At 40.5% G+C, this 12,944-nt stretch overlaps 1 protein-coding gene across 2 annotated transcripts in view; it reads right to left on the minus strand.

Annotated features, from left to right (window-relative positions):
* Positions 1-8,705, minus strand: part of TANGO2 (transport and golgi organization 2 homolog) — a 281,037-nt gene extending 272,332 nt beyond the window's left edge. The window contains exon 1 of one of the 2 annotated variants that reach the window (XM_082259111.1): positions 8,576-8,671. The gene's annotated coding sequence lies outside the window, so the exon portion shown is untranslated. Of the gene's footprint in view, positions 1-8,575 lie in introns of both variants that reach the window. The other variant, XM_082259109.1, reaches the window with a different exon arrangement.
* Positions 8,706-12,944: the final 4,239 nt, after the last annotated feature.

Consider the following 12,944-nt stretch of genomic DNA (forward strand, 5'->3'; position numbering starts at 1 on the left):
GAGCCAATCAGAAGAGAGAAGGGGTGGGGCCGAACAGCTCTATGCAAAACCAACTCCTCAGAGGAGGTAAGTGTAACGTGTTTTTTTTTTTTAAACAAGACTTTACAATCACTTTAAGGTGCAGCCCGTCCTTACTAAACAGTAAGTAACTGACTGAGATGTCAGCCCAGTTCTCCAGGAACCTAAACCACTCCTTCCTACACCAGTTCCTCAGCCACTTGTTCAGTTCCCTAAGCTCCTGCTGCCTCTCTAGTGTGGCTCGAGGTACAGGTAGTATTGTTGAGAAAACCATCTTGGAGGTCCTTCTCTTCAATCTATTCCCTAAGTCCCTGAAATCAATTTTTAGGGCTCTCCACCTTCCTTTTACTTTGTCATTTTTGCCAACGTGAAACAAAAAGGATGGTTGTGGGACTTTGTATAAGGTGTGTGACCCGTCAAAACTGTGTTACATATAAACATCATGTATCTATACATACAAAAGTATGCAAAATAGTATAGCTAAAAAAACAAGTATTTTATTGAGTAATCTTTATACTAAATGATAGCAAAAGAAATACATCATAGTGTTGTATACATGACTGATGAATTTAGTCCATATGCCCAAAAGATGCAGTAAAGCCAAAAAGCATTAAAAAACAGTAGAAATGAGTAGATACAAGTAATAATAATGCATGTTTGTGGTTGACAAAAATGGATGGATAAACAATGTCCAGACATATAGTAAACCTAAATAGGCTGCATCCAGTTATGCTTTACGCGTTTCATGAAAAATCACTTTCTCAGGAGCAGGTGCAGTCCATGCATCTATAGGGAATATATGTTAGTTCACCGTCATGTGTCAAAACGAATGGCACATACATGACCAATATCAAACACGAATGTACCTTACATATCATCTCAGTCTGTTGCCATGCAATATGTGGAATGAGGGGGCTGCTGGAAATGGGGAACTGAGGGAGCAATACCTCTGCACGCCAGGTGTGTGTGTAGGGAGAGGGAAAAAAAAAAGAATATACAATTTTGAGGAGGGATCGGTGATGCTCCCAACAAACCATCCAATAATAATTGTAAAAGAAAATTGAAGAAGTAAACAGTGTGGAAGATTAGGTATAGTAAGACTGAAGGTGAATCACATAGATAAGCAAGGAAGAGCCACTGGTGCAAATTATATAAGAATTGTGTGCAAAATAATGACGGGATATACTGAATATCCAAGGAAGAGTGATAACATAGGGAAACTCCTAAGTAAAATGCGTGGGGCTAGCGCTTAGAATTATATCTGCTAAAATTAATATATAAATATAAATATTTAATAAGCTGCTGCTGGTAAAAAAGGGTTGCCTTTTTAATACAGATAAAAATGTGCTCAAAGTGCTAGTGCCTGAACTGTATCAAATAAAACAGTTATACAAACTTTACAGATTGTGCATGAATAAATTGCTTAAGTGACAACCAATATAATAAATAGGTAAATGGATAAATATATAAATAAATAAATAAATAAATATCTTCTACAATAAATTCTTGTGATAAAGTTCATATATTCTTCAATCGACCAAGTGATATTATAGTGACAGTCTTTGTGCCAAACAAAAATTCGAAGTGCTGCGTGCTCATATAAAGTGCCGGTGCTCCCCTCTTGGTCCCCTACTCACCAGAAGCCAAATTATAAACTGCTCTAAGGATAATCCTTGGTGGTAATAGCCTCGAGGGACCGCCAGTCAATCGGCTTATAAGATACTCTGCAGCTCACAACTTCCAGGTATTGCTCATAAAAAAGAAAGGTACTATCATCGTGCAGTATATCGGAGCTTTATTAGTTGCGCATATTAAAATTACACTTACAGTGTTGAAGAAAACAAAACGCCTTTGCACAATCCCACGGGCCCGCCAAACAAATGGCCGTGCTCTCTGCCCGTGTCCCCGGAAACCGGAAGTCGGATGTGGCCGGATGTGACGTAGTACGTATTTGTAGTACGTAAGCCGTCCGTCCGAATACGTACTACGTCACGTCTGGCCACATCCGACTTCCGGTTTCTGGGGACATGGGCAGAGAGCACGGCCATTTGATTGGCGGGCCCGTGGGATTGTGCAAAGGCGTTTTGTTTTCTTCAACACTGTAAGTGTAATTTTAATATGCGCAACTAATAAAGCTCCGATATACTGCACGATGATAGTACCTTTCTTTTTTATGAGCAATACCTGGAAGTTGTGAGCTGCAGAGTATCTTATAAGCCGATTGGCTGGCGGTCCCTCGAGGCTATTACCACCAAGGATTATCCTTAGAGCAGTTTATAATTTGGCTTCTGGTGAGTAGGGGACCAAGAGGGGAGCACCTACCTGCGAATATTGAGCACCGCCACTTTATATGAGCACGCAGCACTTCGAATTTTTGTTTGGCACAAAGACTGTCACTATAATATCACTTGGTCGATTGAAGAATATATGAACTTTATCACAAGAATTTATTGTAGAAGATATTTATTTATTTATATATTTATCCATTTACCTATTATATTGGTTTTCACTTAAGCTATTTATTCATGCACAATCTGTAAAGTTTTTATAACTGTTTTATTCGATACAGTTCAGGCACTAGCACTTTGAGCACATTATTAGTGATTAATTTGGTTTTTATACACATAATAATTATTTGGTAGATAAGCAGCGCAGGTACTCTAATATTTTATCTGTTTTAAAAAGGCAACCCTTTTTACCAGCAGCAGCTTATTAAATATTTATATTTATATATTAATTTTAGCAGATATAATTCTAAGTGCTAGCCCCACGCATTTTACTTAGGAGTTTCCCTATGTTATCACTCTTCCTTGGATATTCAGTATATCCCGTCATTATTTTACACACAATTCTTATATAATTTGCACCAGTGGCTCTTCCTTGCTTATCTATGTGATTCACCTTCAGTCTTACTGTATTTCTTTTGCTATTATTTGTGTAAAGATTACCTAATAAAATACTTGTTTTTTAGCTATACTATTTTGCATACTTTTGTATGTATAGATACATGATGTTTATATGCAATACAGCTTTGACGGGTCACACACCTCAAACAAAGTCCCAAAACCTCCCTTTTTGCCTCTCGAATACAGGGATGGAGGCACATAGCACTTGTGCCTCATATAAAGTCTGAAACTCCTTTTTTTAAGTTTGTGCCAATGTATACCATGACAGCTGGATCCTCGCCAGCCCCACTCCATCCGATCCGCGATGTGCCGAACCCGAGCGCCCGGTAAACAACATACTGTTCGCCGACCTCAGTCTTTGTGACAAGTTGCCCTCTCTGTCCTTCTAATAGTTGAGTCCCCTACTATCAGTATCTGTCTAACTTTTCCTGTATCCCTGGCGTCCTACTTACCGGAGCAGTCACTCCTCTGGCATCAAGGGTAAGTCGCCTGCTCCAGCACTGCCACCCCTGAGCTGATATCCCCAACATTAGGCAACTTTGCATATTTGTTGCGGGGTACCTCTGGCTCTTGTGCCTCCAAGTCTCCAACCTCCTCTGCACTGACCCCTGCCAGAACCTGCTGGGTAAGGGTCCAAACTCTTTTCCAGGTTGTTGATGCTGCGCAGTGTTGCCACCTTGTTTTCTAAATCCAGGATCTGGGCTTCCAGAGAAACAACTAGCTGACATCTCGCACAGCAGTATTCGCCCTCGATTAGCTCATCAAGGAACGCATACATGGAGCCGACAGTCAAACTCACTGCTTTTGACTGTGAGCTCATGGAGCTATCATTGACGTTAGAATGGAAATATATCTATCATTGAGCCAAAAAACATTTGAAAGTGTGGACTTACACTCATTTATTAGACTATATAGTTTGTGAATGAAAAAGCAGCTGATGTGATTGCAAGGAGGATGAAAAAAATGTCTTTATTGTAATAAAAGAATGGCATTGTTGGCCAGTTTGCTGACTCAGGACTATTGAGAAAAGATCAGGATTTCACTTACCTAGACAGTCAACTGGACATTTTAAAGGCATATCAACCAATGAGGCCCCTGACCTCACCACTATCTGAGGAAGCAGTGTTTGGACAAAAGAGATAACATGCCCTGATAACTTTTGTTCCCTTTTGAAATAAGTGGTGATTTCAAGGTTTCCCCCTCATTTGCTGCTCCCTATCCTTTTAATTAAAATAAAGAGGGACGTTCAGCTTAGAGTTTTCCTGTCCATTACCTTGCCTTCTGATCCTACGTTTGGAGGGTGGTCTGGTCCAGAATGCATGCCTTATAGGTCTTTGGTTGGTCTTATGCTGGCCATACACTATACGAAAAATTGTTCAAACTCATTTTCGAAAAACACTCAGCCGTGTGAGCATTGTGCTATCATGTAATGACAGACAAATCATTCAATGGACATAAATTATTCCTTTTTTGGTTTGTTTTTTTTACGTATACCTAGTGCAAACAGTTTGGACGAGAAACACATTAACCTTTCAATTTATCGTTCGTTCGGCATAAAAGTTCCAAACTTGTCCTTTTTTCGGCTCAAAAACGTCACAGCCGATTACTGATTCGTGCCCATTAGCTTACCGATAAACTAAAGAACTGTCCAAATGAACGAATGTCCGCCGATTTTTTTGTATGGGGTATGGCCAGCATTAAGCTGGATACACACTTTTCAACTTTTGTGGTTAGATTTCCTTCAGATTTACCTTTTCTATGTAGTGCAAGGGCCTGCCAGATTGCATACAAATTGAAAGTGTTTAGGTTTGACCTCATATTATATGGTTTTGGTAAGTCTAAAGGAAAAAGTCTTCAGAAAATCTTATAGTGTGTATGGGCCATAAGTCTTCGGCTACACATTTTGCTTATACAGGTATATTTTCATTATACCTTACAGTAAGAGGCAAAGGCACTGGCAATATCGCCTGACAAAGTTTGTGCTACAGTGGTTTTAATTTTGCTTATTGCTTGTGACAGGTCAACCTCCCCTTTCATGTTTTCTCCCTGATATCTTCATAGAAATGAATCAATTTCTTCCTACAGTACATTATGGCTCACAGTAAGGTAAGATATATCTAGCTTTACCATATTTTTTGCATGAAAACTAAGACCAACCAATGATCTATGAGGCGTTGATTCACAATCTGACAGACCTCAGAAAGGTTGCAGCACTCAGGGGTCCTTTATTTCCATCCTATACCTTCCCATTCCTGTTACTTGGAATGTCAGACTGTCAGTACAACACAGCTACTAAGGACACCAATTAACACAATGAAAATATTATTAGAGGCAGTCCCCGAGTTACAAATAAGATTTGTCATTAATTTGAAAATGTATGTAAGTTGGAAAAGGTACATTTTTTAAGTGTAACTCCAGCCAAAACAAATATGTTTACATTTTGGAAAGCATAGGGAACACACCAGTAACATTTGTTTTGCTGTCTGCGCCCCTGTTCGGAATATTTCACTTCACTTTCTGTCCCTGTGAATGGGACTTTGAACATTTTGGGTTGTCATGGAAACTAGGATTAGTGATAAACCTGTAGTGGAAACACCTTTTTCCCATAATAACTCTTACTGGAGTAAATTTCCCTTTCTAGAGCGACAATTTTGAAAAAATAACAATATTTTTCTACTTTGACAGTTAAAAAATATCCAATATATTAAATTTTTGTCATATATTTAGGCCAAAATGTATTTAGCTACATGTCTTTGACAAAAAAATTCTCAATGAGCGTATTTTTAACCGCTTTAAGACCGGAAGATTTTACCCCATTCCTGACCAGGCCATATTTTGCGATTCGGCACTGTGTTACTTTAACGGACAATTGCGCGGTCGTGCGATGCTGTACCCAAATTAAATCTATGTCTTTTTTCCCCCACTAATAGAGCTTTCTTTTGGTTTTATTTGATCACCTGTGCGATTTTTACTTTTTGCGCTATAAACAAAAAAAGAGCAACAATTTTGAAAAAATAACAATATTTTTCACATTTTTTATATGAAATTCCCCCAAAAAATGTAAAAAATCTAAATTTTTTAACATTTTAGGCCAATTTGTTTTCTGCTACATATTTTTGGTAAAGAAAATCACAATAAGTGTATTTTGATTGGTTTGCGCAAAAGTTATCGCAGCTACTAACTACGGGAAATTTCTGTCATTTTTATTGTTTTTTTTTTAACTAGTAATGGCGGCGATATGGCGGCGATCTGCGTTTTTTTTTTTGCGGGACTGCGACATTGCGGCAGACAGATCGGACCCTTGACTGACATTTTTGACACTTTTGGGGGTACCAGTGACATTACTACAGTAATCAGTGCTAAAAATATGCACTGTTACTGTAAAAATGACACTGGCAGGGAAGGGGTTAACTTTTATTGGTGATCAAGGGGTTAATGTATGCCTGGTGCTTACTAACATGTGTGGGGGGAGGGGACTGTGTGACACAGGCACAGATCACAGGTTTAGCTATGTCCCTGCCTGTCACTTAGGAGATCCGCGGTCTTTGTTTACACAAGCGGGCGGATCTCCACACTCGATTCCCAACGATCGTGGAAGAGCGGCAGTGATCACCGCCGCTCCTCCCCTGACCCGACTCCCGCTGTGAATGAATACAGCAGGAGCTAGCCTCCGGCGTCGCAAGCGCACCGCCCACAAGGGGAGGAGTCCAGCAACGTAGGTCTACGTCGCTGGACAATGACTAACCACTTTGCCGCAGTAGGCTCAACGTGAGCGGTCAGCAAGGGGTTAAAATAAAATACAGTATACAGTCTGTATATACTCTCGTTAACTTCGAATAGACACCCCCAGCGTATCGCATATGACAGTGTGAACTGCCTGTGCTGCGGATGCGATGCGGGAACACACAGTAGATTCGCAGTGTTCCCGCATCGCAATAGTGTGAACCGGCACATGGAGAGGAAGAGAAGGAGAGTCTTTAATTCTGCACAATTACATTTGACCTTGTATTTGAAGGTCTTTTTGAATCTATGTTGCAGTGCTTTATTGTTGCTCTCATATGCAGTTAAAATTTCAAGGAAAGGGTATAATCATTTCTATATATGTTGGTTATTATTAGTAATTGTATTAAATTTGGTCACTATCCAACTGTCTAAAGATTCTTCTTCTAAAATATATATGGAATTATGAGAAAAGAGGAAAAAACATTAGGGCTTTTTTAGGTAAAACTGTAACAGTAGGTTTATGGCTCCATGAACACTGGGCTTAAAAAAAATGACAGTTCCTTTGACAGGAAAAAATGCTCATATAGAGAGATTTTATGTACATAGTTTAGACGAGTATAGGAGAGTTTTGAGGTTTTTTTTTCTGCCAGAAAGCTCCAATCAGAAACGTAAACCAGAAGGGTTTTTTTTCCTGCCTCTAAACGTTGAGCCTAAAATATGCCTCTAATCGTCCTAATGTGCATGGACACATAGGATAACATTGAGCTGTTTCTAAAGGCAAAACACAAAACTCCTGTAGAAACAGTGACTTTTAAACCAGTGTGCATGGAGCCTAAAAAGAAAAAATCCATCAGTCCAGGGCCTCCGACATACTTTGCTGGTTTCCTAGGAATGAGGATCATTGCCCGTGCCAATTACAGTTTTCATTTACAATGCTTGAAAAACCAAATACATTCTACTTATACTGTTAAAATTTGATATTTACCAATGGAACCCATGACTGTTTGTCATCTCGATAAAAAGTGGGAGCCCTGAATATCTGTACTCTGCAGGAGTGGCAGGTCCATGGCCTTGTCTGTCCCTCCTTCCTCCCAATAACACAGGGTTTCTGCACTGCAGGGTTTTCTATGTAAAGTGTTGGGTATATCTGGTGACCCAAACCTGCATGATTGACTGCTTGAAAAGTTGAGCAGGCACAGAGTAGGAAATGCAAAGCAGTGTAAAGTAGATGTAGCCATAGGTTATAAACATGGCTAAATAATACACAGAATGTAAAACTTAAAAAAATGCATGCTCTCAGAAATTGGTGGATATCTGCATTACAATGATGCCATTATTTAGGTTAAACCTCTGGTCACATAAATCACTATTTTCATCTCTACCCCCAAACTTCCTTCACTAACTTTACTGGCACCAGCTTGTTTTGTTAATCCTTAACCCATACATACCACAATGAAGAGGTGACACACCTTAGTATGCCTTTACACTTTGATCCATTAATAAAATTCTTACACGATTTGATAAAGCAAATTAAAAGCAGAGATTCTGTCCATAGCAATATTTTTTCTTTGAATTTTACAACCTGTTTGCTATTGCAAAACCTATTGCTATGGGCAACAGCTTCACCTTTACTCTTGTTTAGCTCCAGTTTTAATAGGCAGATGGAAAAACACATATCTGCCCTTTATCCAATAAATGCAAAGCACGTGTAAGTGCACAAAAGTCTGTACTGCCCCAGAGATAGTTCTTATTATGCATGACCCCATAAATAAGACTGGATTAGCCTGCACGAGCCTGTGTATTCAGAAAGATTATGCAAATAATATGTTGAATTTTCTACATAATTTGCATTTCAGTGACAAACAACTATTTAATGTAGCATATCCTCCCTAAATACCAAATAAAATAACTAAAAAATGTGCAATTACCTTGTATCTGTCTGACTTCTGTATCTTCCACTACTCTTCCTCTCAGTGGCTGATGAGACAACTGTTTGAAAGTTTCACAATGCACCAGCTGGACTGGTGTAGTTGAGCAATGAGTTTGGAGCTAAAGAAATAACTGCAGTTACAACATGTTCTTATCTTTCTAATTAAAATCATCTCAAAGGGCATTTGGAAGGAAATCATGTTGCCTACATAGACGATTTCTCTAGGAGTGTGGTTTTAAAACAGTAATACTGCAGAGAATATATTTGAAAGACTAAATGTTCTGTTTGTTACTCCAAATCCTGTTGACCTTTCTCCTAGGGAGGGGGAATCAACATAAAAATGAGAGATCACTGCCTAATTTTTGATTTAGCACAGCTTTTAAAGAAAACAGTCAGTTTGAAATGATTGCAAGGTCTCTTTTTTTTTTTTTTTTTTACAAGAAAAAGAACAGACATTTTATACTTACTTTCTCTTTGCAGTTCGTTTGGCACAGGGCAGCCTGGATCCTCCTCTTCTCGGGTCCCTCATTGCTGATCCTGGCCCCTCCCTCCTGTTGAGTACCCCACAGCAAGCAGCTTGCTATGGGGGCACCTGAGCCGAGCTGCAGCTCTGCGTGTCCATTCAGAGCTGCAGTTCGGCCCCCCTCTCTCTTCTGAATGGCTAACTGACTTTGAATGACAGACGGGGGAGTCAATGACGCCATAATAAAAAAAAAAGAGGGGGTGACCAGCACTATGGGATATATGAAAAAAAGGTATATACAGGTGTATAGCTGCCACCAACAAACCCCTGGGTAATAGGGGTCAAGTGTAAATAAAGGGTTGGAAAAGGTTGGTAACGGCGCTACCTGTTAAAAATGTATATTGGCCTAGATCCTATAGGTGTATACTCATCATAAAAAAGATTAAACATATAAATAAATAATCCACAGGTGATGGTAAAGTGCAAGTTCAAACAATAGGATCTATATTTGGGCTGAAATATCTACGCCCTTATAAAGTGCTCAGTGCTGAAAAAATGAGTGTTGGAAACCTTAAATAAAACAAGGTGCAAATGTAATAAACTTTATTCATACAGTGCTGGTAGTGCAGTATCCAGTGCAGGAATGTGGATAGACCAATATAATAAGTAAACCTTTGGTGAATAACCTCAAAACATGTATAAATCAAATAAAAAAATAAATTAATAAAGGGAGAGAACCCCTTTAATATAGTGCTGGGGATAGTGCCCGTGAAAATAAAGAGGTTAGTGAGATAAATGAGGCTAGTGAATAAAGTGCCTATACCTGTGATGCCCACTAGGTATGGCACTCACCCTATCTACCCTTCAGTATAGGGTGTTGACTGATAATCTCCAAAAACAAGCAAAGGGTAGTCCACGGGGTCCAATCTGTTGTAGTGAGCAGAGCTCAGGTGGATCTTCAAAGGATATAGGTCCGATCTGGATGCTCAAACAGAAAAAACCCCATGGTGTAGTAAATCTAATGTGATCAGAGGCAAAAAAGTCCATGGACAGCTGGAACTAATTAATGGAGTCTGGCTACCAGGTAAAACGTGGATCCAGGAATGGAGGCTTAATAACAACCCATGCTAAATATTAATGAAGGAGCCGCTATAAATTCACTGTTTTTTTACCACACAGTGCAGGGGCAGCCAGGCACACAGCAACGGTCCATTCACTCCAGCTCAGTGAACGGTCCAGGGGTTTGTCTTTTTGTAGATTATTTGCTAGTAGGAACTTGGGAGGGGATTAGGGGTGAAATGAGATATTCCAAAATGATTGACAAATAGCAGTTCAAGGACAATCTTCTCCATGTAAATACTGAACAGTGTATTCCCTCACAGCTGGGGACTATGAAGTAGGATGCAGAACAGGTATAGCTAATCAAGTTCATGGCTAAGTAGCTTTAAGGGGCAGCACAGAAAGGAGGCTTTACTCACAGAGTCCTGGTCTAGGATCAGTCCATAGGTGCAGCCCCATATAGAGCGATCCAGCGCCCAGTCGATGGGCTCCAGAGGCAAGCATCTCCTCCTAAGCTCAGTAATCCATCCCCTCAGGGGAAGGAGAAACAATCTCCTCAGGGCTCCACATTATTTACCATTTCTCCCAGCCACCAACTGGGCACACCTCCCCAGGGATTGGCTGAGCCCTGCTCAATATTCCGGCGGGTCATTTAAACTCTCCCTCCCTAAATTCTAGAAACTACTTCCAGAGTCAGGGGTAAGCAATCAAACACCCAGCCAGTGCAGCCCTGAGCAGACAAAACTAAGCAATCATTGCTCCTCCGGTTACAGCAGAAGCCAAAAATGTAATTTGCCTAGCAGCCTAACTAGGAGGGTGCTATTATCTATATACTGTATATTTACAGCAGGCTATGATTTCCTTAAAAAACTACCATGGTTTAATGACCTAAGTTTGTCACTGTATTTTAAAAACAGCAGTTTTATATATTTTATATATATGTCACAGATCAGCTGCAGAGCTCATCTGTGTTTTACTGTTTGCATACGTTTTTACCTTTTGCTGCTGTAGGTCTGCTGGCACCTGTGGTTCCACAAGCCTGTGCTCTGCTCTTGCTGCACTGACTTAGCAGCTATGGGTTTTCGCCTGCTTCACTTGATGGTTAATATACCTTCCTTCCTTCCTGCTACTTCCTGTCCAGCCTCTCATGTGTCTCCCTATTTAAATCCCACTCAGACCAGTTTCTGGTTGTTTGAGCAACACTTGTTCCTGAGCTCCTTCCGTGTTATCTTTCCTACCTGACTTCTTGTGGCCTGATCTCTTGTGTACCGACCCAGCTAGTTCTCCTGATTACGTTTGTCTGCTGCCTGCCCTGACCTTGGCTCGTTATCCAGCTTTCCTTTTGCTACATCCATCCATTCATGCCTGCATTGTGTCTTTGGGAACTCTCCTCGGGAGCAGGGTGACCCTGGGAGAACACTGGCTGGCCCTTAGATTCCACTCCCAGGGGGATCCCGTGTCACGCGCTCGCCTGTGGGCTCACATCCATAGAACCATGTAAATATAATAATCAAGTCTAAGAAGTAAAGTAAAATCACCTCAGATATACAGAATCTCACAAAAGTGAGTACACCCCTCACATTTTTATAAATATTTTATTATACCTTTTCATGTGACAACACTGAAGAAATTACACTTTGCTACAATGTAAAGTAGTTAGTGTACAGCTTGTATAACAGTGTAAATTTGCTGTCCCCTCAAAATAACTCAACTAACAGTCATTATTGTCTAAACCGCTGGCAACAAAAGTGAGTACACCCCTAAGTGAAAATGTCCAAATTGGGCCCAATTAGCTATTTTACCTCCCCGGTGTCATGTGACTCGTTAGTGTTTCAAGATCTCAGGTGTGAATGGGGAGCAGGTGTGTTAAATTTGGTGTTATCGCTCCCACTCTCTCATACTGGTCACTGGAAGTTCAAAATGGCACCTCATGGCAAACAACTATATGAAGATTGCCAGGACCCTGAAACAGAGCTGCAGCATGGTGGCCAAGACCATATAGCGGGTTAACAGGACAGGTTCCATTCAGGACAGGCCTCGCCATGGTCAACCAAAGAAGTTGATTGCATGTGCTCAGCGTCATATTGTAACGCTCCTGCGTTTTTAGTATAGGCTGGATTTGCAGCTGCAAAATCTCCACTCAGTAGTCATGTAGAGATGTGTTGAATACCAGATCCTACTCTCCAGGACTCATCACCGTGGGCCTGTCAGCTTCAACATACAGATATATACACACTCAATGAGATGTTCCTGGAGTGATAGGATGTATATGATAGTATGAAGGTGATGTGCTGAAGGGACAGGTGTGAACAGTGACAAGGATGGTAATCACTTGATAGGTTTGTATAGGAGAGTTCAAGATGGTATTTAGGAATGCAGATAGGTTAGTATCGAGTATGCTAACAGGTGGTGAGGACAGCAGATGACAAATACAGGATAGACTAACCCAGTGCAAGGATAGATAGTAGTAGACAGGAGAGCTAGCAATCTATGCAGCAGTGCAGATGATAGATGGTAGTAGGCTCAAGAGCTAGCAATCTATGTAACAGTGCAGATGATAGGATAGTATGGATAGGTAGTAACTGTCCTTAATGTGCATAGGTAGATAGTGCAATAAGGTTATGGAGGGTTCCCCTGCGGGGTACTTATCACTTGTAATGTTAGTAGTTTAGAGAGGTCCAGTAGATAAGGAATGATCCGGTAGCAAGATACAGGGATCAGTAGCGAGGTTCCGGTCTGCTCCAGGTAAAGGGAATAGCTGGAGGTTCCGATCGAGAGACAGACTTGAAAGCATGTGGATAACAAGGCAGGTTGAACGAACAATGTGAGTGAGACCGCCGGCGGT

The sequence above is a fragment of the Pelophylax lessonae genome (assembly GCF_965119305.1).
Source record: "Pelophylax lessonae genome assembly, chromosome: 1".
Lineage (NCBI taxonomy): Eukaryota > Metazoa > Chordata > Amphibia > Anura > Ranidae > Pelophylax > Pelophylax lessonae.